Raw genomic sequence first — 27,397 nt, 5'->3', positions numbered from 1 at the left:
GGCAATAATGTGATGGAGCAAAAAACAGAGGTTGTCTTCTATTTTACCTATTTATCTGTTTACTGAAGGCATCCAATATACATAATCTATCTATTAATTATGTAGTAAGTTCCTTTGTTTGTCCCAAACCTACCACCATATTGTACCGCTAGGCGCTTTTGCATTTGAAACAAAATAGAATAACATCAATGGCAGACCTTGATGTCTCATACTTCAGTGGGGCCTGTGCGATGTCAAAATGTGGCACCCTCCCCCTACCTTTTGCCTTCCATTGGATGTCATAGCTGCAGTGCCCCAGAAGCTCTGCACCTGGTGCGACGACACCAGTTGCGCTCCCCTAGATCCAACTTTGATAACATCTCCACTATTCACTCTCTCCTTGCCATTGATAAGCCACTATCATCATGTTCCTCTTTAGGCTTAATGTTTTCTAATTTAAGAAACTCCAGCCTCTCGAACCTTCCTCCATATGGATAATGCTCCACCTCATTAGTCAATCTCTTTCATTTGAGTTGCAGAAGTAGGAAAGCCAAATGGATGTATTTTAGTTATCTGTACAAGCTTTCTGATTGTTTTCGATCTGTCTCCCTATGCCCCCTTTCAGATTATGATGAAATATACTTCATACTTAGGGTATCCTAATATTTCTGCTGAGCTATGTAGTTGCCAGAGCATAATTTCAATACGGCTTTTGAAAAACCAAAATGAAAAAGCAGGTATCATTAAAATGTCAAACTTGGCAGCAGGAAGGTCAGCACTTCTGTCTTGCAGATGAGCCCCATATTAATCCAGATAATCAGAGCAACACTGTGAGTCCTTCTAAGGGTAAAAACTGGCACTTGTCCACCTTGTCTCCATGGAAATGTAGTCTTGTTTAATATCTCTTTACAAAATGTAAAGAAGCTCTGAAATTTACAAAGGTAATCTTGTTTTATTTCATGCATATCACTGAGCATGCCCAGAGCTATGCTAGTCAGCTACAGCCATGCAGGAATCTTAAATATATTGCTGAGATTGCTTTCTTCTTTTCTGGTACCATTTTCCCAAAGAGTAAAAGAAGTGCAGTAGCCATTTATCTCTGCATATAAATCTCAAAAGATTTATTATATGAAGAGTCATTGCAAATTGCCTGTTGAAATTGCGTTCGTGATGAACAAGAACGACACTAAATTTTGCAGCTTGATTAAATCTCCCAGATAACATAGTAATGAATGCAAAACTCTGTCACTAAAATAAATGTGGGTGTTCTTCTCTCAAAAGTAATATGTATTTATTTCATTTGTTTATTTGAACCAGGGGTGGAGCGAATCAGTGATTATGTGCTTCAGTTCCTTTATTTCACTGGGTACTAGACAGCTTCATACTGACACCATCTTGTAATGAAGATGCACTGAAATTGCCCAGCATTTGACGGATGTGCATAGGTATACTTGCTCTGCTTTGTGTGTGTGTTTGCCTAGGGGTGAAATATGGCCACACCACACCCCCTTAGTATCACCACTTACAGGGCCTGCTTCATACCCCAAATGTTTTTGCTTCACTGGAATGTGTTCTTGAATTCCTATGCCTCTTGTTTCTCTGCACAGAAACTAGCTTAGTGAACAAAGGTAAAATGTACCTTCGTAGCTCTGCCCATTTACCTGAATTTGAACCTGACCTAGAGGATACCAACTTGGAAGTGACCCCATCCCAGGAGGCACTTTGCTGAGGGCCCCCTCAAACAGCCCTCACATACCTGGTTCACCACAAGCAAATGGAATTCCAGGTCAAAGATAAATAATATGATGCCAGAGGGGGCTGCTCAGTGATTATTGACTATGTATATTAGAAAGTACTATGCTCCGGTTAAAAAAAAAGAAAAAAGGCAGCACCCATCCACCAGGAGAGACAATAACACATTCACAAACTGGAGGAAGGGAATGCAGGGCTAATGCAAATTTGCTAACAAATATACAGAAATTTCAGTGATAATACACAGAAATGTGGACCCCGCAACCAATTTCACTCAATTGAATTAAATATCAGACTATTACAAATGTTCTGCACTGCAGCTTGCCACAAAGAATTACAGTGGTACCTTGGGTTAAGAACTTAATTCGTTCTGGAGGTTCGTTCTTAACCTGAAACTGTTCTTAACCTGAGGTACCACTTTAGCTAATGGGGCCTCCCACTGCCGCCGCACCAACGCCACACGATTTCTGTTCTCATCCTGAAGCAAAGTTCTTAACCCGAGGTACTATTTCTGGGTTAGCAGAGTCTGTAACCTGAAGCATCTGTAACCTGAGGTACCACTGTATCTTCCTCCCCCTGCACAATGTTCTGGGGTTTTTCCCAACCCCCTCCCCAAACCAATTTCAGGGGGTACATATGGGAAAGAAGAGGAGAAACCCCATTTCTCAAGCAGAAGTCCTTTTTAGGTGAATCTCGCCCACTGATCTTTATTGATGAGATTCCAAGTATGTTTATATCGTTTTATGCATGTTTTAAAACATTCCTACAGATGCCTTCCTCAAGCAAGGGCCCTCCATGCAACTCATACTAGGGGTGGAGAAGCAGGAGAAGAAAACTCATTGTGCTTTCCCATCCCAACCTACATATTTAGTCTGTATGTAAATAAGGCTGAACTTGACAGATTTTTGCCATCCATGGTTAAGGTATCGTTCAGATTTATTATCTGTGAATCACCTTTCTGAGATTAAAAACCCAGTAGCAATTAATTTGTCATCTTCTGAAATATTTGGCAAGAAGCTACTCCTGTCTAACAAGCAGCCATGAAATTCATATTCAGAACCTCTCTCTGGGAAATTAATCCTCAGCAATAAATTGCCTTTACTATGGAGAACAATTATTACATTCATGCTCCATTTATGACATGTGGCCAAACTGATAACTCATCTATGATAATATTCTCTCTCTTTCACACTAACGCACACCCCTGCCTTCATGGCCAAGAATGCTAGCCTCTTTACATTCTTGGGAGCTACTTATGATAGTGTTCTGGGGGCCAGAAGTACATTTATGGTTGCCTTAGAAGTTTCCAGACTCCATAATAAAGCTGTTTTTGTGTAGCGGCAAGAATTTCACAGTACTGTAGTGCACATCCTCAGGTATAGCATTAGCATTCAAATACAAACATTTATATGTTATCTACACATTACATATAAAATGCAAGAGAGAGATGGGGCATTAAAGTGTGAAAATATATTCCTACAACCTAAATGCATCTTTCATTTCAAGCTGTGGGTAAACATACTGGATTCAAATTTGACAGTCACCAGGGACCAGATAAAATCACTCTAGTGGCTAGATTTGGCATTTCAGTAGGTCATCCCTGAGCTAGTTTATTTCCTATTGTTGTTAAGTGTTGATAATTCTTATACCTTTGCAAAATTTATAATTTTGCAATTATACATAATAGTTTTGCATAATTATACAAATAATTTTTCTCAGCACAATTTCAGGAATGGCTTTCAAATTTTTTTTCTTCCAAACAAGTATTTTGGGTAAATACAGCAATATCAAAAGCTATATCTATATCTATAGTATAGTATCTTAGGCCAAATGACAGAAAATTTCACCACAAATGGGTAAGTAAATAACCCCCATTGTAAAGGATAGCAGTGCTGCTTTCCTCATGGAATGTCTTGCGTTGGAGAACAGCTGTTTTGTTTCAATTATTTATGATCACAACTCGGCATGCTGTACATCACTAGAAATGTTATTGTTTGGTTTTGCAAAGGCACACATGCCCTAGCAACAAGACATCCCTCTAACCCATCTGTTGCTAAATCTTTGATGGAAATGGAATGAAAACTTTTCATTTGCTGGCTGTTTGTCTACTTGGGCAAGAATTAGTTAAATTTTAAATGAAGAAGGAAAAGGAAGGTAACACTAAAAGAAACATTGCATTAAATTGGATTTTAAAACATTTCCCCCTTGCATGCATGACTCACTCCATATGCAACATCAGAGAATATACATGCTAAGTAAAACAAACACACTATAGTTAAAATACAGCAACAATTAAATTGTTGAAAAGCACATTCAAATGGGATGAAAAAAGGCGGCTACATAGTTTCCATATCTTTCCTTTGATTTGTTTTGCAATTTCTTTAGATACATGTTTGTGACCTTGTGTCCTGACAATACTGTGATTTTCCAGATCTAAGAGGCAGTCAATGTGCTCCTCCGTTCTCTTGCACTACTGTGGCAGGCATATTAGACTTCATGTCATTGGAATAAATATTCTGTAGGCTACAAGCTTTAACAGATTAATTGGTGTAATTAAAATTGACTAAAGCTTTAATTGCCAATTTAAAAGGCATATCAGTTATTCAGGAAGTAGCCCTGTGGAATGGACTCTTTTTGTTCTCTAAAAGCACCTTTGCCTGAGCAATCGCAGATAAGGTAGCTTCTGTGTAATGCACAGTGACCAGTGAAAGGATACTTAGAGCAACTTGGTGAAGCCCTAACCACTGCCTCTCGCAAGATCTAACACAGCTGAGCGTAAACACATAAAAAGCTTAAGGCGGGATGCACGGAGAGAGGCAAGCAGTGGTATCAACAAATGCAGCACCAGCAGATAACTGAGGTTTAGCGGCAACCTTACCACAACCTCAGAGGCAGCAAAGAAAGCAGAGAAAAGGCAGACAAGCTGGAGACAGCCAAACAGAGAAATGTGAGTGGAGAAACTTCACAGTCCTGGGCCCTGGAGCTACCCTAGGACGAGAAAGTGTCTATACAACTTTGGATGGCTATTAGGATTCAATATGACCTAAACAGATTTGAGAACTGGGCCAGAACCAACAGCTTGAATTTCAGTAAGGATAAATGTAAGGTAGGAATAATCTTGGGCAGGAGTAATTAAATGAACAAATATAGGATGGGAGACATCTGCCTTGCCAGTAGTACATGTGGGAAGGACCACAAAGTTGAGTCAACATGAGCCCAGATGGATCAGACCAAAGACCTATCTAGCCCAGCTTACTGTCTCCCACAGAGGACCCACCATATGCCTAAGGGAAGCCCACAAGCAAGAGATGAGTGCAATAGAACTCTCCTGGTATCAGTAACAGGGTACATCTGATCCTAGAACTTGTGTTCAGTTGCAGCCATTGGTAACTTTATCCTCCATGAATTTGTCTAATCTCCTTTTAAAGCTTAAATTGGTGGCCATCACCACAACTTGTTTAAGCGAATTCCATAATCCAACAATGTGCTGTGTGAAGCATTTCACACAGAGGTACCTTAGCGGGTCTGCTGTGCAGACTACATCATCATCACAGGTGCACAACAGGGCCTAAAGAAAAGGAAGTGTCCTATTTTCCTATATATGTGGGGGTTTGATGTAACAGCAGCAGATGCACAGCTCTTACCCAACTATCACAGGACTCTAATGAAACCAAATTTGTAGCAACATGGTTAAAATCTTTATTTACATTATAATGAAAAGTTAGGAGGATGATAATAGCTTACCAACTATTAAGGGACAAACACGCAAGCTTTTCAAAGTGATCCCTTCAATGCCAAGTATAACGCCACTGGGTAGAATTCTCAAAGAAAATAATAAGTTGTCATAATCTCTACTGCTTAGAACAATATTAGCAATTTAGTAAATCCAGGCAATGGAAGCTTGGGGCAATGGCGGCTCCACACATCTCTCAATGCTGTAGAAGCCTGTCAGATGAATTATTCGAAAGGAACCACTTGCTTCCGACTCCACCCATTTAATAGGTAAGGTAGCAATTTTCGTGCCGTTTTTAACTTCTGTAGTTGTGCATAATAGCTGAGCATTAGCTGACAGCTAGGTGATCAGGGAACGCAATTAACCCATGACTTCTCATTCTGCAGCTTGAATTATTTGCACTGCAAACCGAAATGGTAGCCTTATTTTTTTTAAAAAAAAAAAGCTTACACAGGTGGAGTTATTCTTGGGTCCCCACAAATCCTGGAAAAGCCTTTATTCATTTATTTCATAAAAGTTATACACTGCTTGATTGTAAAAATGAAAACAAAAAACCCACAAAGTGGCTTACAAAAAGATAAAATAAGAAAAGACAATGTTAGGCTAACTGATTTTCAGATATTGTGAACTGTAAATATGTTACTTCAGATTGTTTTATTGTTCACTTTGCCCACTTTCTCTTCGTACTGACCTGTTTTGCTTGTTGGCTGTCAGATATTTAACGGGAGGGAATTCCAAAGCGTAGGTGCCACAACTCTAAGGACCCAATTTCTATTATCGCAGGCAGCCTTGACCTCAAGACAAGATAGAATCTGCACCCATCCCTAGCAATGGAGTATTAATGGGATATATCTAAAATGAAATGTAAGCTTAAAAAAAAAAAAGAATATGGGGTGTGGGTGGGGCAAACCATGCAGAAATATCAGTAAAGGAGTCAGTGTATGTTTGAAGGAGAGCACAGTAGAGACTGTGTTATATCCTTGTGGACATGTTTGACAGCAGCTCTGCTGCATTCAGCAAAGCTATGCTACCGTTGTTCTGCCAGGGATTTAGCGCAATTCCCTTCTTTGGTGCTGGACTTACCTGGAACAGGATATGGATTCCCTTTTACAGACAAAATTGAAGTTGCAAAAATTGTATTGCTTTCTTGAACACCTAAGGCAGTGGCTTTATGAAAGTGATTGCTACCAACTCAGGTGAATTTTGTAAACAAATGTAAAGGAGTTCTCACTGTGTTTTGAAACTTGGTGCTTTTACAGCAACTGAGAAGGAAGCTGAGTGCATGAACAGAAAAGGAGTAAGGTTTAGCAGACTCTGTGACCTGGATAGAGCATGAGTTCAGACTTTTGTTATCACTCAGCTTACAATCTTCAAATGCATGTGAATTCAGTGATGTGATTGGACTCTCAGGTTGCAGCAATGGGTAGAAAGGAAATAAGATTAATGATAATGCACTTAGCAAAGGCTTTATTTATTTATTTATTTATTTACTCATTCATTCATTCATTCATTCATTCATAGGTTTAGCCCACCATTCCTAAAAATAGTCCAAGGCAACTAACAATATATATTATTATTATTTTATTATTTTTATTGAATTTATATACCGCCCTATACCCAGGGATCTCAGGGCAGTTCACAGAATAAAACCAAGCTATAAAACCACAAAATACATAATAAAAATATAAGCAATAACCCAATACCCCCCCAAAAAAAACCACATTTTAAAAGGGCATAGGAGATGTAAATCAGATCAACCCAAGGCCTGGTTAAAAAGGAATGTTTTTGCCTGGCACCTAAAGGTGTATAATTAAAACAAGGGAGTTCAACTGATAGCATAAAAGCAATGACATAAAAAAAAATATCCTTAAAAGTAGCAGCAAAACTATTTCTAGCATAATTAACCATAGCATAAAAGAGGGCTTACATGTGTCTTATTAAATGCTCTTTCTAAAAGGAAGGTCTTCACCTTTAACGAAAGGTGATTAAGAGCAGGATGACCCTCCCTTTGGGAGGGAGTTCTGAAGGTGAGGCACAATCACCAAGAAGGTCCTGTCTGAAGACATGACAAGACAGAGGAACTGCATTAATGAAATACCTAAGAGGACCTCAGTTGATGACCACAGCAGTCAGGAGAAGACAGATCTGGACACTATACTTTTGTTGATGAAGTCAAGAAGAGCATTACCTTTTTTCTTTTTTTGCTGCTGCTGCTGCATCACACTATTGATTCATGTTAAGCTTGTGGTCTACGAAGACCCCTAGATCCTTCCCACATGTACTACTGGCAAGCCAGGTGTCCCCCCATCTTACATATGTGCAGCTGGTTCTTACAGCCTAAGTGCAGAACCTTACATTTGTCCCTACTGAAATCCATTTAATTAGTTTGGGTGCAGTTCTCCAATCTGTTTAGGTAATTTTGAAACCTGGTTCTGTCTTCAGCAGCACTGGCTACTCCTCCCAGTTTGGTGTCATCTGCAAATCTGATGAGCATCAAATGTAAACACTTAATCTGAGTTTTTGCTTTGTAGAAGCAAAAGGCACAATAATTAAGGAACTAAATTTGTAAACCAAAACACCATTGTGTATAATATAAACACCTGGGTTGTGTTAAACTACAAGTAGGCCAGTAGAGCAGATGAACAACTTCTCACAAAAGCATTCCATTAAAAGGATGCATAGGATTTACAACTCAGAGCCACCCTGCCATTCTGCAGTGCATCAAAGGAATGCAATGATATTATAAAGTGTACCATGTCTCTATAATTTTCCATTGGCCCACAAAAAAAGTTAACACACCTTCTATTAATCATGCCTAATCATGCACATTAATAGCAGTAGCACATAAAACTAACCTGTAATTTGGCAACATGTTTTGCTGTCTTTAAAATTAGTACAGAAGGGAAAACATTATATATAGCAATTAGTTGACAAAGTATGTCTGCAGCGCTTAAGTGCCAGGTGTGTTAAATCAAGTGGCCTGGGGGCAAAAATACTGTTTTTAACAAAGATAATGCTTAAATGAATCAAGCTACCATTATTCCATTATGTGACAAAAACCATCAATTAGCCCATCCATTAAATCCTTAAGTTAGCTCATGCAAGATTGATCAAGGAACTAGGGTTTTACAGTGTTTAATTTACAATAGATGGATATATTTAGTCAGTCTGTTGGGAGATCCATCACTGGGCATTCTTCCCACACTTAAGAACAGAACAGAAGAAGACCCCTAATGGAACAGGTCAGTGTCCCAAATTCTTCAGCATCCTGTTCTCACAGTGGCTCATGGGAAGCATGCAAGCAGGACCTGAGCACAAGAGCACCCCCCCCCCTTCTGTTGTTTCCAGCAACAGGTATTCAGAAGCATGCTACCTCCTCTGTTACCTGGTTATGCACAAAGATTAGCTGCTGGTTGACAGGGCTGGATAAGAATTCTACCCAGTCATGACTGGCCTCTGGGATGTGGAGCTTTTGCAATATCTGTGGCTTGTAATTTGTGCTTGCATTTTGTTATATTTCGCTGGCAGGTTCTCATAGCAGATGCTGAAGGTACTAGACAAGATCCATAGCAGGCATATGTGGGTGGGGAGGCTCCTCTGTTCCTATGGATAATCCACTTAATGGCCATTGGGGTGCCACTACAAGGTCTCAGCCTAGTGCACAGGCTGATATGTGCCCCCCACCCCCAAATGCACCTTCTGCTGACAGGATTCATTTGGTGAATACTGCCCTCCATGTTGGTTTTGACTGTGGTTTGGGAAAATAATTTAAGGTGCAGAGAGAGAATTCCTCAGCTATTACACATAGAAGCATATTGTATCACAGACAGAACACTCTGTGTTGCAAATAAGGTTACTCTCCATTAAGGCACAAAATATCAAATTATAAGGGGTGGCAGAAAAAGAACATAACTTTTAACATATGTGGTGGGAATGTAAGAAAGTGAAAGGCTTCTGGGATATGATGTATAATGAGATTAAGAAAATGTTGAAGTATACATATGTTAAAAAACCAGAAGCATTTTTACTGGGAATTGTAGGTACAGAAATTAACAGACAAGATATTAAGCTTTTCCTATACGCAACAACGGCAGCAAGAATTTTATTAGCACAGAAGTGGAAACAAGAGGAATTACCGACAAAAACCACTGCAGATAAGAATAAGAATGTATGCTGTTTTAATGTTTTTGATTTTAAAGCAATGGTTAAATAGTGAAAATGAGAAATTTGAAATAAAAGATAGAAAATCGTAAGGAAGGTTTGAAGGAAATCAGGGCCCTAAAAAGCCAAAATGTATAATATAAGAGGAGATATTGCAATGGAAAGTATTATTGTAAAACTAATAAAAATGATATGAAAAAAAATAAGGGGTGGCAATCATACAAGGTTATTGTATGTCCGCAACAACTTGAGCTTTAGAACTTGACAGCATGCCATTAGGTTTCTGAGTCCTAACATTGTTATGAATGAGTCTTTCTAACCTCACCCATTTTACTTTTGAAAGCAGATTAACAGAGAGCTGCATCAGCATATATTGAAAGACAGACAGAAAGGCAGACCACAGAAGCCAAATCTTGTCTACATGGCCTCTTGGATTCTTGGCAGAGTCAACAATGCCGTCATCAAGAACATCAGGTATGCATTTGTGTATTCATTTAAAACAATGCAGATATTAGTCTGTTGAGACCTTCCTTGTCACCATAATAGCTTGTTATAAGAAGATATGGTACATGATGACTGCATACAGAATTAGGAAATGAAACACCTTCAAGCCTTTTAAATGCCTAAGAAAAGTTTACATCCAAAACAGGAGCATTCATTCCTAAGGCACAGTCATGGTGACTGATGGTGTCTTCTATCCTCCCCACAGGCAAAAGAAAGCATCTTTGTAAGCTTTCAATCACTTTGATGGAGAGCAATTGTATATACTACGCCTTTTAATTAGCATATGACTGCAAGGAATGTAATATTAGGCAATATATCTTTGTTACAAGCCAAAAAAATACCCATTAATTAGGGCCTCCAGGGCTTCTTTGTGGAACTCTTACATTTCTTTAAGAAAACAACAACAGTGATGGAACTTTATCCACCATGTGCAGATCATTTACTAAAACAAGTTGTGTAGAATAAACAGATAATGTAGAATAAAAGCTAAGCACTAGAAGGGCAGCAACAGATGTGGAATAAATAAACAACCAGAATTGTAAAGTTATGAGGTCTGTATGCAAATTATGATGCAATAATATGACGGATCAGTAAAAGGGTTTTGTCCAGTTTTCATCTATATAAGTAGGCAGATTATTTTTTTAAAAATGTGTGTGTATTCGCTTTTCACCTACAGTATGAAATAGAGCACAGCAACAAATTAATCGCTCTTGCATTTTGCTTGTTTCTAAGGGTGCTTCTGACCAACCTGTTCATTGAGCATTAATTCCTTTTTGTTTGCAGAGAGATTAGATGCTGTTGCATCAGAGTAAATATTATCCTACACTATTCTGCACATTTTCCCATCACTTTCGTTATCACAAAGAAGTCTGATCTTTTGGAGAAGTGTGTTTGTTGTGCAAGACCTCCCACTCAACCATAATTGCACAATTTGAATTTACTGGCATGTGTTTGAATCCCACCCCCAAATAACAACAGTCTGGAAGTGCCGTAAGAAGCAAGTACACACACACACACACACACAAAGATGCCAAAGCATTTTGATGCATCAGCATTCCATATGATAAGCTAAATATGTCCTTAAAGTTTATTTTAAAAACAAGGTTTGTTTTGTTACCCACAGGGTACTTTTGAACGTGGCTTCCCATTAGTAACACTACATTTGAAATGATGACAGGTTTCCCCTGTGAGGTGTGGAAAGATTGCTTACAGAAACACACACACACAGAGTGAGATCTTCTTCCTTGACAGCTACCTTAAAATTCCTTCAGCGAATATGTATAGTTACCGGATGTTATGTACGGGCTTCTTGCATTTGGCTTTTGACTATAGCTCCAGCTAAAAGTTAACATGTTTGTACAAGCAGGTTGCAGGCTATACCCCAAGGGTATACACACGGAGATAAACATACATGGAGGCACTGTCAACAACTACCTGTTGGCCATTTTGGAAGGACCGCCCCATAGGACAGTGGGCATTTGGGAATTCTTTGGGGAGGAAGAAATACCTTTATCATTTTCTCTGCCCCTCCACCTTTTTTGGGGTGGGTGGGAAACTGCGTTGTGAATAGGGATTCCATATGCATAGGCTTCAACAGGACTAGCATATATGAGCAGGGAGCCCACTGCCAACCCACAAAACCTGGGGCCCTATCATTCCTTCTCCTTGCTGTCATTGTCCTAAGTAAAGGAGGGGTGACAACAACAAAAAAGGGAGGAGTGCCTTCCACTTGTTTCACTCCTTCCCTCCCAGTGGTGATGGTGTGGGTTGGGTCCACAGGAAGAAGGCAAGCAACTGGGCGGTAGCAACACCATGAGAAAGGAGTTGGGTCCACTGAAGACACCTTGCTCAATGGACCACTAAAGCCTGGAGCCAGTACTGGACATGGGAGGGAAAGGGTTGTAGTCCATATCTGGGAAAAGGCTCTTCATCCAAGGATGAAGGCCATACGGATGCACACTGCCTCCATGTGGAAAAATAGCCAAAAAGTTAGAAATTCTGAGAGTGTGGGGAAGCTACGACAACAAAACCTTACCTTTGATACAGCCAGTTCTTACATAATGCTGTCCATGACCCAGAAGGTCAAACAAGAAAGGGGGGGGCCAAGAGGGGGAGCGAGAGAGATGGTTTGGGAGGTTTTTTGTAATCAGAGTCTTAAAATATCTGTATGGATCTTCCAGGAAAGACTCTGTAGGCAAGATATTTTTCATGCATATGAAGACAATGTATTTAGAAATATTAAAAGTGTAAAGGTTCCCATCACTTCATTACATTAATTGTTAATTATACACATAGGCAGGCAAGATGCACAGCATAGAGGACCACAGTGGAAATATCAGCCAGAGGGAATATTTCAGTCAATTCTAATTAACAACCTGCCCATCAGCCTATTAAGTGCCAAGCTAAAAGCCTTGCATTCAATATGAGGATGTGGGGTGAGATGATACTAAAGCATTTGGTGTCATCAATATCAGCAGATGATTCACCATTTCTTTATCCTCCCCCTTTCCACTGGAACTAGGATATGGAATCTTATTTATTAAAATTTATATACCACTTGATTGAAAACAACAACAACCTCAAAGCATTTCACTAAAAGAACAACAAAATTATTGGTAGAAACAGTTAAAAACAACCATTTAAGAATAATCAAAATCAATGATAAGGTAATGCATTTAAGCTCTGGGTAGCAAAGCACAGACAGATTTACAAATTTGTGTGTGCGTGTGTGTGTGTGTGTGTGTGTGTGTGTGTCAAATTCCAGAGGGACCATCCTGTTAGGCTGCAATGAATTGTAATGGATTGCTTTGAAGTCACTTCAATGCCAGGTGGGGAAAAAAATCACCCCACTATCCCCCTCCTCAGTCTTGTCTTGTATTTTGCCAGAACAAAGGTGGCAACCCTAACTAGCAAAAGTCCTTGCTCTGCCTGCCACTAGCAGAACAGGGTAGGTGAATCCAGCCCATAATCTTTCAAATCAAACCCTCTGTACACCAAGCCTTAAAATTTTTATTCAGTTTTTACCATGCTATTCTGCTGAACAACATCTCCAAAATGACTCACAAAACCCAAATAAAAGCACCTACACAGAACAAAACAATAATGGAGCAATATGCATGCGCATAAACATTAGTAAGGGGAACAGCAAACACAGATACTTCTAAAGCACTTTATGAAATGAATGGCATACAGTATGCAAAAGTCCTAAGAGAAAATATGTCAGTTCACAGCTGATTATTATTTTTAAGGTCAGATTAATTTTTGGATGCTCAGCAGGCATCGTCTTAATTAATCAGTCCCTGATCACTTACGAACTAGACAAAGAAGAGGTCACCATAAACTACCTGCAGTAAAGCCACTGATATCTAATGCCATCAATAAAACTATTGAGCAAATCTAGGCTGCTATTCTAAAGTCAGCCAAAGGCTGGCTGAAAGCTCTTAGGACAGGCACCCCCAAACTTGGCCCTCCAGATGTTTTGGGACTACAACTCCCATCACCCCTAGCTAACAGGACCAGTGGTCAGGGATGATAGGAGTTGTAGTCCCAAAACATCTGGAGGGCCGAGTTTGCCAATGCTTGTCTTAGGATGTGGCTGCTCCACCAACTCCACATATACCCACAGAGGATCTTCAAGTACGCCTGCTGAAAGCTCTACAGCTCTAGGTGTATACTACTGGTGGTGTGCATTGTTGGTGAATGGCAGAAGGCTCCTTGCACCCCCAATATGCCCCGCAAAAGGGCAAACCACTGCAGCTGGCGTTGTGATTTCTCCTCCTGCTGATGTCAATGGAAGGAGAAATGGGAGGGGAGGAAAATGGAGACAAAACAAAAGAAAAAGCCATTCCCATACCTTCCGCCATGGCTGGAGCAAGTTAGTAGGACATAGGAAATGATAAGGTCTCTTCTCAAGGTGTCTCTCCCCCCCCCCGTCCAGCCTTTTACCTTACGACTCCTCAGTCACAATATAGACATAGCCAAGTGTTCCTTTCCAATCTAATTTTGCAAATTCTAAGCACTGTCTGACTCTCAGAATTCACTTTCATGAAGGTGTGAAATGTGCTCATTTTATAGTAACTTTATTTTATAAAACCCAAACAACATAGCATTAGTGTTCCTGGCCATTTCTCTATCTTGCCTCTCCCAGAGGCCAAGTTACCCCTGCCCCCTGACAATGAATTTAGTCAACTGAAAAAGTAATTATATCAGGAGGCTTCCCTTTCTTTTCTCATCTCTTGCAATCCCTGCAAATGAGCATCTTAGGCTGTGAAGCATGAGATTTGTCATAAATTAGCCACAATGTTATCAATGGACATAAAATAACCTAATTTTTAAAAAGTCAGGACCATTATGTGCCTTGCTAACTTCTCCTACAATCATGAATTTCTAGACAATGGGAAGTCTACAATAAAATGAAAGAGGTATTTGCATTTCTCATTCTACTGGCATTAATCTTAATATTACATGCCTTCAATGCATTTTGTTGGGTAATGGATGAACTCTAATATTTATTTTACACACACTGTTCTGGATAACCCGCCCCCCCATGAAAGGATGGCTTGGTTTGGCTGATCCTCAAAACCACATTGGTAACAAACCTTGTGTCTGCCCCCTCCATCTCTCCTCATGTATTATCTGTTTCTTTTAAACTGGATTGGGCTTCAAACTAGAACTGAAAACTCATTTCAGACTGTGGAGAGTGGGGAGGGTTTGGAGAATTGTCTGAAACAATCTTTTTGATTTTGGATGCTGTATTATCTTTGTAGTCAAATAATTTATAAATCAGCTCAGAGCAGAAGTTCAAATATCATTTCAACGTGGAAGGTGACCTCAAGTCCGGAGCTCCCAGGAAAAAATGCTGATGTGGGACAGGCATATATGAGTGCATGGGAAGTCAAATATGTGCATTATTGATAAATGAACTGTGTATATGATTACGTGTAGGATTGTGTGAAGGGGAATTGTCTGTATGTATCTGGTTTTGTGACAGAGCCACGGGATGTTACTGTGGACATGTTATGCAAGATACTAATTTTTTGCACTAGGGACCTTCTGCCTTCTCAGCTTGATTACTCAATACTTGAGAACTTGTGATAGAGTGCCTAGACTGACTAAAATGAGAAACAATGAGGTGATATAAAGCTTCTGCCTGTGATGTGAGATTGCACCACTTGATGTTTAAGTAATGAAGTACGGATGAGATTAAATCTGGATTACTTGACTATCCCAGTTTTCAGCAAGCTGGTGCCCTTCAGATGTTTTGGACCACAACTCCCATCAGCCATAGTCAGCATGGATGGAAGTTGTAACCCAAAACATCTGGAGGATACCAGGTTGCATAAGTCTGGACAATCCTCTCTGTTTAAAAGAGGATTTTATTATGGTATGGCACTGATTGTATTCTGTTGCTTTACTGTAAGTTTTGTTTGTTTTAATTCTGTAAACTGCCTAGATTACTTTGAGTATAGGGCAGCCAATAAACATATAAACAAAACCATACACCATTTACTGATTGCAGATACATGAGCACTAACTAAATACGTATAAGGTATAACAACTCCTAATTGGGCAGAAAGATGTACAGCCATGTATTGTGTCATGTCTTGTTTAAGTGCACAAACATATTGCACCTCTCTGTGTCACGTTCTCTAGACTCACTTAGCCACCCTCTAAGTCTTCCTTCCATTGTCTCACCTCAGAACAGGAATATGTGGCTGAGGCTCACCATCCCTTCCTTGCCGATGCTGGAGACACAATATGTCAAGCCCTGTAAATGGACTAATTACCCTTTCCTGTGACTAACAAACAGCTCCCTTTGCCTCAAGCTGATAAATCTTTGCCTCACATAGTGTCTGTAAAACTTTGGCAACTCAATGAGCCACCAGCCGAATAAATCATTCAGAAGGAATGAGTTACTTAAGCCATAAGTGACCTGAAACAGCTGGTACATTCTCAAAATGCTCACACCCTGCTCTAGGCAGCAAAACATTTTGCTTGTGGAACCATTGGTCCTCCATCCATAACAGGAATGAAGAGGGAAAGGTTAGGAAGAGGACATGAGGATAGCGAACTAGCAGGAATCATTTATTTCCTCAAAAGGCTTCAGCACTGTCACTAACTTCCTTGCAGCAAAAGTGAACATAGGAACAGTCTTAATTAAAATTGTTGTGTAAAAGGCTAAATGCACTTGCTTTATTATGGTGCTTTGATATATATATATTTTACAGCAGTGCAAAACATTACATGTATAAAACCCAAACCAGCTTGTTTCTCCCCCAAATATACACCCAGAAAGTTTAATAAAAAAATCAATGTTCACCCATCCTCTCTCTCAAATTCAGTTATAGATAAAAACCAAAATGTGTGTTATCCACAGAAGAATTATGGCAGGGTTGATCTGAAAGTTTTCTCATAATGATGTTTGGTGCAAATGTGTGTGTTTTTTGGGGGGGATGGGGGGGCAAAATAGATTTTCCTTTCACTTTATCCTCACCCTCTCTGGGTTTTCCATGGAATCAGTAGCTCCCCTCGACAGCTGCCAGTTTCATTTCCCAGAAAACCCTTTGAGTAATGTTATGTCCTGGTGTAACAACATCCTGAGGGGGGTTCTGGAGAACAAGCAATTTCATGGCCACCCCGAGCTCAGCTATGTTTCATGGTCTCCCGCTAATATCACCCCAACCTCAAAAAGAATATCCACAATAGGCCCATTTCACCACCTGCAAATTGAGGAGTGAAAAGGGAGGGCCATTTCAGGAGTACCCTCTTTAAGTTTAGATAAACTTGCACTATTGATTTTTTACCTGTTTTACTTGGATTACTTTTCTGCTTCCTTTAAAGATTTTCTGTTTTCAGTTTATTTCAATGTATCTTTTAAATAGTATTTTAAATATTACATTGTAAGCCGCCTTGAACAGTATGCAACTAAATACAGTGGTACCTCGGGTTACATACGCTTCAGGTTACAGACGTTTCAGGTTACAGACTCTGCTAACCCAGAAACAGGACCTCGGGTTAAGAAGTTTGCTTCAGGATGAGAACAAAAATCGTGCTCTGGCGGCGTGGCAGCAGCAGGAGGCCCCATTAGCTAAAGTGGTGCTTCAAGTTAAGAACAGTTTCAGGTTAAGAACTGACCTCTGGAACGAATTAAGTACTTAACCCGAGCATAGCTGTCAACCTTCCCTTTTTTTGCAGGAAATTCCCTTATTCCAGCGCCATTTCCCGCTGCTTCCCGCTTCTATCCCGGATTGTTAGATATCCCGTAGACTGTCCCCGGGACAGGTGAGGCTGCTGATCCCTTATTTTCGAGGCTGCTGATCCCTTATTTTCAAATCTGAAAGTTGACAGCTATGAACCCGAGGTACCACTGTAGCTGCAGTAATGCTATGGGATCCCTACCCTCATACCTCTAAGAATGCCTGGTCCCAAATCTGCTCCAGAGAGTTGGGGGACCCCAGAACAGGTCTGGGGGATGCAGAGGGAGGAGAGGGATAGAATGTTCCATTGCACAAGCAGAAACCCTGACGCTAACAGCACATTCAGTTTAACTCTATGTTGCATACCACCCTTTGTGATGAATAGGACCAGATGCTACTTGCCAAAGGAAATCATCAGAAGCACTTGCAAAATTCTGTGATCTCGTTCCCAGCTTCCATTCTCAGGTGCCTGCGCTTCCACAGGGGAGAGGAAGACATCATCAGCACAACAGATCGCTTTTCTGTATCGTACCCATTATGTCCTTGTGTAAATCTGCTTATGCACGCAATAAACAGATTGCTGTCAGTGTAAATATAGTTCTCATGCTTTATTTAGAAGAAGTAAATTCATATAGCAATAAATGACTAAACATTTCTTATGGACTTTATATTATCATTCCCAATAAATTGTAAAATGGCTATGCTCTGGGTGGTCTGGAGTGTCAGAGAAGGAGAAAGCACAAGGAAGTTCCTGTATACCAGGGGAAACCTCCACATATACAGGGAAAGTATGTTTACATTAAACCTGCCTCAAAATTACTCCAAGACCAAGAACTGTGTGTACCTACTGTATATCCTTCAACCTGTCACAGAACCCTGACAGTAGATGGTAGTGCACTGGCATAGCTAGGCATGAGCAAATATGTCAACTGTGGTTTCTCTCCATCTTTGGAACTTACTTTGAGTAAACATGCATAGGATCAGGTTTTAATTTTCTAACTTTTCCAAATAAATAAGAGGAATATTCCAAGCTCTATTCCAGCCTACAGCAATATACAGTGGTACCTCGGGTTACATACGCTTCAAGTTACATACGCTTCAGGTTACAGACTCCACTAAACCAGAAATAGTGCTTCAGGTTAAGAACTTTGCTTCAGGATGAGAACAGAAATCGTGCTCTGGCGGCACGGCAGCAGCAGGAGGCCCCATTAGCTAAAGTGGTGCTTCAGGTTAAGAACAGTTTCAGGTTAAGTACTTAACCCGAGGTACAACTGTACCATGGACTGATATCTTCTTTTAGGCTGGCCTCTCTCTTCTGCTTCAGCAATTACTCATGGCTGAGTAAGATTGTCTTCCATGAACACAGTCTTAACAGTGTGTCTGTAAGAGTGTGTGGAGGCCAATTCTGGACTCATGTCCTTCCACAGTGGGGACATAGGTTTCTGGGTGGGAGTTGATCTTGGTGAGCATTTGCCAGACATGCCTTCCTGTTTCTCCCTGAGTTTGTGCTTCTTCAAAGTCCATGGCACCTTTGGTAAAGGCTGTTCTCCAATTGGGACGCTCGCAGGCCAGGGTTTCCCAATTGTCCGTGCTTATACTGCATTTTAAATTATTATTTTTTTAGATTTTAGATTTTCCTTGAGAGCATCTTAGAGGCTAGCCTCTAGGTTATCAACCAGTATTTAGATGTGTGTGGTTTTTTTAATAAATTTTTTTGTTGTTTCTTAAAAAATGTTTTTTAAAAAATGTTTAAAATTATATATATAGGCTTTATTCATAACAAACGATATAATAATAAATAAATAATAATTTTTTATTTATAACCCACCCTTCCTGGTTCAGAAAACCGGGCTCAGGGCAGCTAACAACAAATTTAGAACACTTTATTGTGATACAACAAAAAACAGTATAAAATACAGTATAAAAGCGTGAATAACAATAAATTCTAAAATCAATTTAGGGGGAAATCCATCCAATAAACATTAGGTGATCACCAGGGCTAGCTGGCTAAATTAGTCCTATTTGGGCCAGCAAGGAGGCCAGGGGAGAATTAGCTGTGGGATCCCAGAGCGGGTAATCTTCATAAAAAGGGGAGGGGGAGGGAAGGAAGGGAAATAAAAGATCAGGCTAAATTCAAATTTAAAGCCAGGGGGAATAGCTCTGTCTTACAGGCCCTGCAGAAGGAGGTTAAATCCTGAAGGGCCCTAGTCTCATGGGACAGAGCATTCCACCAGGTCGGAGCCATCACTGAGAAGGCACTAGCCCTGGTGGAGGATAATCTGTCTTCCTTAGGGCCTGGGATTATTCATGGACCTTAAGGTCCTCTGCAGGGCATACCAGGAGAGGCGGTCCCGTAAATACGAGGGCCCTAAGCCACAAATATAAAATAAACATCAATACAATATCATAATGTGGGATTTCTTCAATCCCTTGACTTCCCTCTACCCTTCCCTCATACATGCATGTCCATATCTTGTTTTCCATCTATACATATCTGATTCTATCTGTTATCATAATACTGCAAATGTTTTTTAGAATCCTGCTGATGTATCAACTTGTATACAATGATTTGATATATATGCAATAAAAAATTCCCATTCATTTTTAAATTTCTGATTTCTGAGTCTTCCTGTTAATTTAGCCATTTCTGCATATTCCATTAACTTAGTTAGCCAATCTTTTTTCGTGGGTATTTTTTCCTCTTTCCAGCATTGGGCTATCAATATTTGTGCGAGGGGTCACATACATAAATAGATGTTTGTTTGTTTTTGTTTGTTTTGTATTTCCCTTCCTATAATTCCTAATAAAAAGACTTCGGGCTTTTTGACAAAGGTTATTTTTAACATATTCTTCAATTGATTATATATCATTTCCAAATTTTTAAAAATAAGTTTACATTGCCACCACATATGATAAAATGTACCATCGACTTCTTTACATTTCCAACATGTCTTTTCTTCTGATTTGTACATCTGCAATAATCTTACTGGTGTTAAATACCGCCTATACATCATTTTCATATAATTTTCTTTTAACAATACGCAAGCCGTAAATTTCAAATCGTTTTTCCACAATTTTTCCCAATCTGACATTTGGAAATTATGCCCCACATCTTGGGCCCACTTTTATCATTACGCTTTTGACCTTTTCATCGTTTCCCATTCCAACAACAAGCTGTACATTCTTGACAACACTCTAGTGTCTCATTCTATTATTTCTCTCTGGAATTTAGAGATTTCATGAGCAAATCCTTTCTTTATGTCATTTTTCAATAGTTCATTTATCTGAAAGTGTTGTAACTAATCATTTACTTCTCTTACTTCATTATATTCTGTCAATTTCAAATGGTTATCTACTTCAATTAATAATTCTCTATATGTTACCCATTTTGTTCCCATATATGGTTTTTTTACTGATATTTCTTCAGTTGGTGAGATCCACCAAGGTGTTTTTTGTTCTAATAAATCCTTATATTTTCCCCATACTTTGAAAATGACATTTCTTATTATATGGTTGTAAAAACTCTTATGTATTTTAGCCTTTTCATACCATAAATACACATGCCATCCGAATCGATTGTCATGACCTTCCAGATCCAATAGATCTGTATTTTTTAAACTTATCCACTCCCGGATCCAACAGATACAAGACGCTTCATGATACAATTTTAAGTCTGGAGGGGAGAAGCCTCCTCTTTCTTTAATCTGTTAACAATTTGTATTTTACCCTTGGCTTCTTCCCTCTCCAGATGAATCTTGAAATATCTCTTTGCCATTCTTTGAAACATTTCATATTGTTGATTGGAACTGTCAGGGAACTGCCATCGGAAGGAAGGGAAGTGAAAGGGCTCACACAGGTTGGGAGAGACTCAGCAGCTGAAGAGGGAACCAGTAGGGGGAGAGGAGCTGAGCTGAGGGAAAGGGAGCTGGAGGGATGGCTCAGAGACACTTCCAGCGAAAACAGTGGGGAGGTTTCAGGACCTCCTGTAGGGACACCCACTCCTCGCCGGAAACTGTCACGCAGAGAGTCCAGAAGACGTGTTTCCGTTAAGGAGCTTTTATGTTGGAAGCGATTCCGAAAGCAACCACTGTCGGAATCTGCCAGCGACTGACGGAGCCATGTTTAAGGGGCTCCGTTACAGACAGAGGTTTGCAAACTTGACCAAACTCTGAGGGACTAGGATTTTACACACAAGCAGCTCATCGTCCCTTCACAGCATTCCGACAGTCTTCGTGAGCAGCTTGTGCAGGAGAAGGCATCATGAGCAACCCAGCCGGAACCGGAGAAGCAGGAGCTGGAGCGGGTCCAAGCCTGGAAGAAAGGTACCGGGTGTTGGAGGTCCAGCTAGCGCTGCAGACGGCGAGGCTTGAGGAGAGGAGGGCTCAGGATGCAGACAAAAAGGGGAAAGACACCCAGCTCGTCAGAAAGGTACCAGGATTGGTGCAGAAGTTTGGGGGGGAGCCCAAAGACTATCATGGCTTTCGGACAGAGATGCAATATGCCCTCAATCTGCAGTTTGATGAATTCCCTGACGAGGAATCACGAGTGGCTTTCGTGATTGGGCATCTTGAAAAGGGGGCGAGAGACTGGGTTAGACCCCTGATGGCAGTGAATAGTGACGTCCTAAAGGACACGATGAAGTTCTTTCGCGCCATGGATCTGATGTTTTCCAGCGATATTGAACAGGGAGTGGTCCGCAGACAGTTAATGGCTTGCAAACAGGGGAGCCGATCTGTCCGTGAGTACTGGACTGAGTTCACCATGTTGATCCATAAATTGGGGTGGGATCTATCGGCGGAACCCATTCAAATGCTCTTTGAAGAAGGGCTTTCTTCGGCTGTGAAAGACGAACTTTCCCGGGCGCCCAGGGCGGAGTCTATGGACCAGCTGACCAAATCAGCGCTGACCATAGGAGCGCGCCAGGAGGCGAGAGCATTGGAGAGGCAGGAAGGGAAGGGGGAACGTTGGAAGGAGTTCCGCATTCCAGACATTCCAGAGCCAACTTTCCCGCCGGCAGAGCCGATGGAAATCGGAACAGCGCGCGCGCGCGCAGTTTCAAAGCCCAGTGAGGGGGGAAAGAAGGAGGGAAAAGGCGCCCGGAAATGCTATCTCTGCCAACAGCCAGGTCACTTTGCCAGAGTCTGCCCCCAGAGGAAGGAATGGCAAGGGATGGTAGGAGCTGTGGAGGGAAGAGAGGAAGAAATACCGAAGCAAGTAAAAGCCAACGCCTGGCTGCCACCGTCGGGGCACAGCAGCCAGGCCAAAGAGCAGTGAAAGTGCCCACACCAGAACCTCCTAAACCCGCCCTAGTGATAGAAGTGGCGCTAGAGCTGCCAAACGGACACCCTCTAAAGATAAAGGCGCTGTTGGACTCAGGCAGCTCCTGCAATTTCATGAGCAAAGAGTTTGCAGCTGAACACCAGATACAGACGATCCCTTTAAGCAACCCCCTGCAGGTGACCACGATCGATGGCAGGGAGCTGTTGGGAGGAGAAGTCAGCTTGCAGACCGTCCCAATGATAATGAAGGTGGCAAGGCACACCGAACTGATAGCGTTTAATGTGGCCACCTTGGGAGGAGCTCCCATTATATTGGGGATGAGCTGGCTAGCGTTACATGATCCGCTGGTGGGCTGGCATCAGAGAGTGGTTTCTTTTGGTTCAGCACATTGCTTAGAACACTGCAAAGAGGGAAAGGGTTTGGCAGGGGCCCAAGCCACCCTAGCAGGGACTGAAGTAACGGAGAACGTGAAGGTACCACGACAATACGCAGATCTCCGCGACGTCTTCAGCGAAAGGGAAGCTGACCAACTACCCCCGCATAGACCCTTTGACTGTCAAATCAATTTACTCCCTGGGGCACAGCTCCCTGTAGGCAAGCTGTACGCCATGTCAGACAGAGAGATGCAGGAGCTAAGAGAGTTCATTGACAAGAACCTGAAGAGAGGGTTCATCAGAGAGTCCAGGGCGGTGGGGGGCAGCCCAGTGTTTTTTGTGGATAAAAAAAACACGAACAAGCCGAGGCTTGTGTGTGACTTCAGGGCCTTAAATGCAGTGTCAGAACCAGTGGCTTTCCCTATGCCCAGGATTGACGACATTTTGACAAGGGTCAGGAAGGGAAAGATTTTTACTAAACTGGACCTAAGGGGGGCGTACAACCTGATACGAATAAGGAAGGGGGATGAATGGAAAACCACCATGTTCACCCCTTTGGGGGCATTTGAATATTTAGTTATGCCCTTCGGCCTACAAGGAGGCTCCGCGTGCTTTCAATCGTTTATGAACCATGTCCTGGGGCCTTTGCTTTACAAGAATTGTGTGGCCTTCTTAGACGACGTGTTGGTGTATTCTGAGAATGAGGAGCAGCATGTGAGAGACGTCAGAGAAGTGTTGAGCAGGCTGCAAGCCAACCAGCTGTGGGTGAAACTGGAGAAGTGTCAGTTTCATACCAAGGAGGTGGAATTCCTGGGGTATCGCCTGTCAGACAAGGGATTGGCCATGGATCCCGGCAAGGTCCAGGCGGTGCTGGAATGGAAAACACCCAAAACAAGGAAGGATGTGCAGAGGTTCCTAGGATTTGGGAACTTCTATCGTAAGTTCATCCGAAACTTTGCCCACCTGACGGCGCCCATTACGGACTGTCTCAGCAGTAAGAAGAAGTTCGTTTGGACTGAGGAGGCGGAGCGAGCATTTGAGGAACTAAAAAGGGCCTTCGCCTCGGAACAACAACTCCTGCATGTGGATTTACAAAAACCGATGAGAGTGGAAACTGACGCATCAGACAGAGCTATTGGGGCGGTGCTTCTGCAGCCAGGGAAGGAGGAGTCAGAGTGGAGACCGTGTGCCTTTTTTTTGCGAAAGCTGAACAAATCCGAGAGGAACTACACGGTGTATGACCGAGAACTACTAGCCATTCATGAGGCGTTCCGGAGATGGAGGCACCTGCTAATTGGCGCACAACATAAGGTGCAAGTGTGCACTGACCACAAGAACCTAGAGTATTGGAGGACGGCACGAGTGCTCAACCAACGGCAAGTGAGATGGGCCCAGGAGTTCTCCAAATTTAACTTTGAGATTTGTTACGTGCCAGGCCCAGAGAACATTAGGGCGGACGCTCTCTCACGCAAACCTGAATATTTGGAGGGGGAGGGAGCACCCGAAGAGAGACATGTCATTCCAGAGGACCGCTGGGTGTGTGGGGCGGCATTGGTGGGACAAAGAGAACTGGTAGAGGAAACAGAGAATGATGAATACGCCCAGAATAAGCTCAGAGGTCTTAGGGGTGAGGGAGAGGAACCAGGGGGTTTCGAGGAAAGAAATGGAGCTTTGTATTACAAAGGGGCACTGTATATCCCTGAAGGAGACTTAAGGGGGAGGGTACTCAAGCAGTTGCACGACAGCCCCACGGCGGGGCATTTTGGACAACACAAAACCATGTGGTTGGTCACCAGGGAATTTTGGTGGCCTAAGGTGAGGGAAGATGTACGGGAGTATGTAAGAGGGTGTGAGCAATGCCAGCGAGCCAAAGGGGAGAGGCGGGCACCGGCGGGGCTATTAGAACCCTTACCAACCCCAGAACGACCTTGGGAGGCAGTGTCGATAGATTTTATGACTGATCTGCCGAAGTCCAAGGGGAAAACAGCCATCATGGTGGTGGTAGACCTACTAACAAAGATGTGCCACTTTGTAGCCTGCTCGCATGCAGTCACGGCGGAAGAGACAGCGAAGTTATTTGTAGAACACATTTTTAGGTTGCACGGGGTGCCATTGAGGGTGGTCTCAGACCGAGGAAAACAATTTACTTCCAGGTTCTGGAGGAAGCTCATGAGCTTACTGCAGGTGGAGGTCAACTTTTCGACTGCCCGGCACCCTGAAACCAACGGGCAGGCGGAAAGAGCAAACGGGGTCCTCCAGCAATACCTGAGGTGTTATGTCAATGACAGAGAGAATGACTGGGTAGAAAAGTTGGCGCTGGCGGAATTTGCCTACAACAATGCCGAGAATGTGTCCACAGGGATGAGCCCCTTCTTGGCTAATTATGGGTGTCATCCCAGGGCTTTCCCAGGGGGAGAAGGGGAGAGATGGGGTGTCCCGGCAGCCGAGCATTTTGTAGAAGAAATGGAAGCAATCCATCGTCAGCTCCAACTCAACTTAGAAAGGGCGAAGGAAGAATACAAGAGGCAGGCAGACAAGAACCGAAGGGAAGGTGAAACCATAAGGGTGGGAGATAGGGTGTGGCTGTCAACCCAAGGGTTGCCGTTCAAAGGAGGTTGTAAGAAATTAAGACCCAGGAGATTGGGTCCCTTTGAGGTCATTCAACAGGTCAACCCAGTGGCTTTCAGGCTCCGGTTACCCAACCACATGAAACTGCACCCAGTATTTCACAGGTCGTTACTGTCACCGTATGAGGGGGGACGAGAAGGGATGGCCACTCGGGGACCGGTCATAGAAGAAAGGGAATGCAGCAGCCATGTGGCAGAAATCCTCGACGCCAGATGGAAGGGGGATCAGGTGGAGTATTTGGTAGCGTGGGAAGGAGAACCGGAGTCAGAAAACACTTGGGTAATGGCAGAAGATATCAATGACGAGGTATTGATAGAAACGTTCCATCAAAGGTTCCCAAGGAAACCTCAGCCTGTGGAGAGGTTCCGGAGGGAATACTTTGGGACCACCGATGAGGAGGAGGAGTTGGAAGGATTCTCGGAATCGGAAGGGGAAGGGGAGATGGACTCTGAGGAGGAGGAGTACTTCGAGACCAGGAACCGCAACAGGTGGAGAGAAGTGTTCGGGACATCGGAAGATGAAGGAAGTTCATTCCGGGGTTTTGCCTCCTCACCGCCCGTAGAGGAGGGGGCGAGAGGGGATGAAGGGGGCCCTGGAGGGGAGGTGGATGTCAGGGAACTGCCATCGGAAGGAAGGGAAGTGAAAGGGCTCACACAGGTTGGGAGAGACTCAGCAGCTGAAGAGGGAACCAGTAGGGGGAGAGGAGCTGAGCTGAGGGAAAGGGAGCTGGAGGGATGGCTCAGAGACACTTCCAGCGAAAACAGTGGGGAGGTTTCAGGACCTCCTGTAGGGACACCCACTCCTCGCCGGAAACTGTCACGCAGAGAGTCCAGAAGACGTGTTTCCGTTAAGGAGCTTTTATGTTGGAAGCGATTCCGAAAGCAACCACTGTCGGAATCTGCCAGCGACTGACGGAGCCATGTTTAAGGGGCTCCGTTACAGACAGAGGTTTGCAAACTTGACCAAACTCTGAGGGACTAGGATTTTACACACAAGCAGCTCATCGTCCCTTCACAGGAACATTTCATATTGTTGATTAGAACAAAAATAACGTTTTTGGTAATACATTCATTTTGATCACAGATATTCTTTGTATCAAAGACATATTCATTTTTCCTACACTTGAGAGATGTTTTTGTTGGGCTTTCTGGGAGCTCAATGGGATTGTTTTTGAAACCTTCCAGAGGGTATGGGGAACTCATGCTCTCATAAATGTGTCAATATCAGAGGAAGGGGACAATGGTAGATTTATTTTTCTCAAAGCCATGTTTTATGTAGCCTCCAACATTTCACACAGATTGTTTTTCATTTTCATTAAGTGAATAAGGTTTAGTGAGCAAGCCACTTTCTTTTGATGATATGCAGTGATGTAGTGGAGGGGGAATGCAGATCTGAAATGGTTTTCACAGCAGGATCAAAGATGTCAGCTGCCAAAATAAATAATGGACCTTCCTTGCTCTTGGCAAGTGAATGACTCCTGCACATTTCCCATAGTGAAAACTATGGCAGTGGTTCAAGTCATTGCACAAATTCCTCATTCCAGAATTAATTTTTGATACATGGTACATATGCAGAGTTACGCCAGCTACATTCCAGAACCAGAATTTCTAACCAGAATTAAACCAGAGTGACATCCACAGTGTCAAAATCCCTGCTCTTTTTAGCTCATAACTACCACACACCATAGGACTGGAGGGTTTGATTTTTACCTTATGAAGGAAAAAACGACATTTAAAGGCTTGGAAGGAATCCTTAGGGTACACCCCTAGTGGGGTGGACCTAATAAAATA

At 42.2% G+C, this 27,397-nt stretch overlaps 1 protein-coding gene and 1 long non-coding RNA gene across 2 annotated transcripts in view; one reads left to right on the top strand and one right to left on the bottom strand.

Annotated features, from left to right (window-relative positions):
* Positions 1–19,480, top strand: part of LOC308480257 — a 29,409-nt gene extending 9,929 nt beyond the window's left edge. The window contains exons 2-3 of the long non-coding RNA XR_013987958.1: positions 9,972–10,099; positions 17,711–19,480. This is a non-coding gene — a long non-coding RNA (uncharacterized lncRNA). The remainder of the gene's footprint in view (positions 1–9,971; positions 10,100–17,710) is intronic.
* The window catches only part of SULF2 (sulfatase 2), a 286,446-nt gene that overhangs the window by 207,145 nt on the left and 51,904 nt on the right, over positions 1–27,397 (bottom strand). The window lies entirely within an intron of this gene.

This window comes from Podarcis pityusensis, assembly GCF_964106645.2.
Source record: "Podarcis pityusensis genome assembly, chromosome: 6".
NCBI classification, from domain to species: Eukaryota; Metazoa; Chordata; class Lepidosauria; order Squamata; family Lacertidae; genus Podarcis; species Podarcis pityusensis.
Note: the sequence above shows the minus strand (reverse complement) of the source record. Positions and strands in the feature narration are given on the sequence as shown.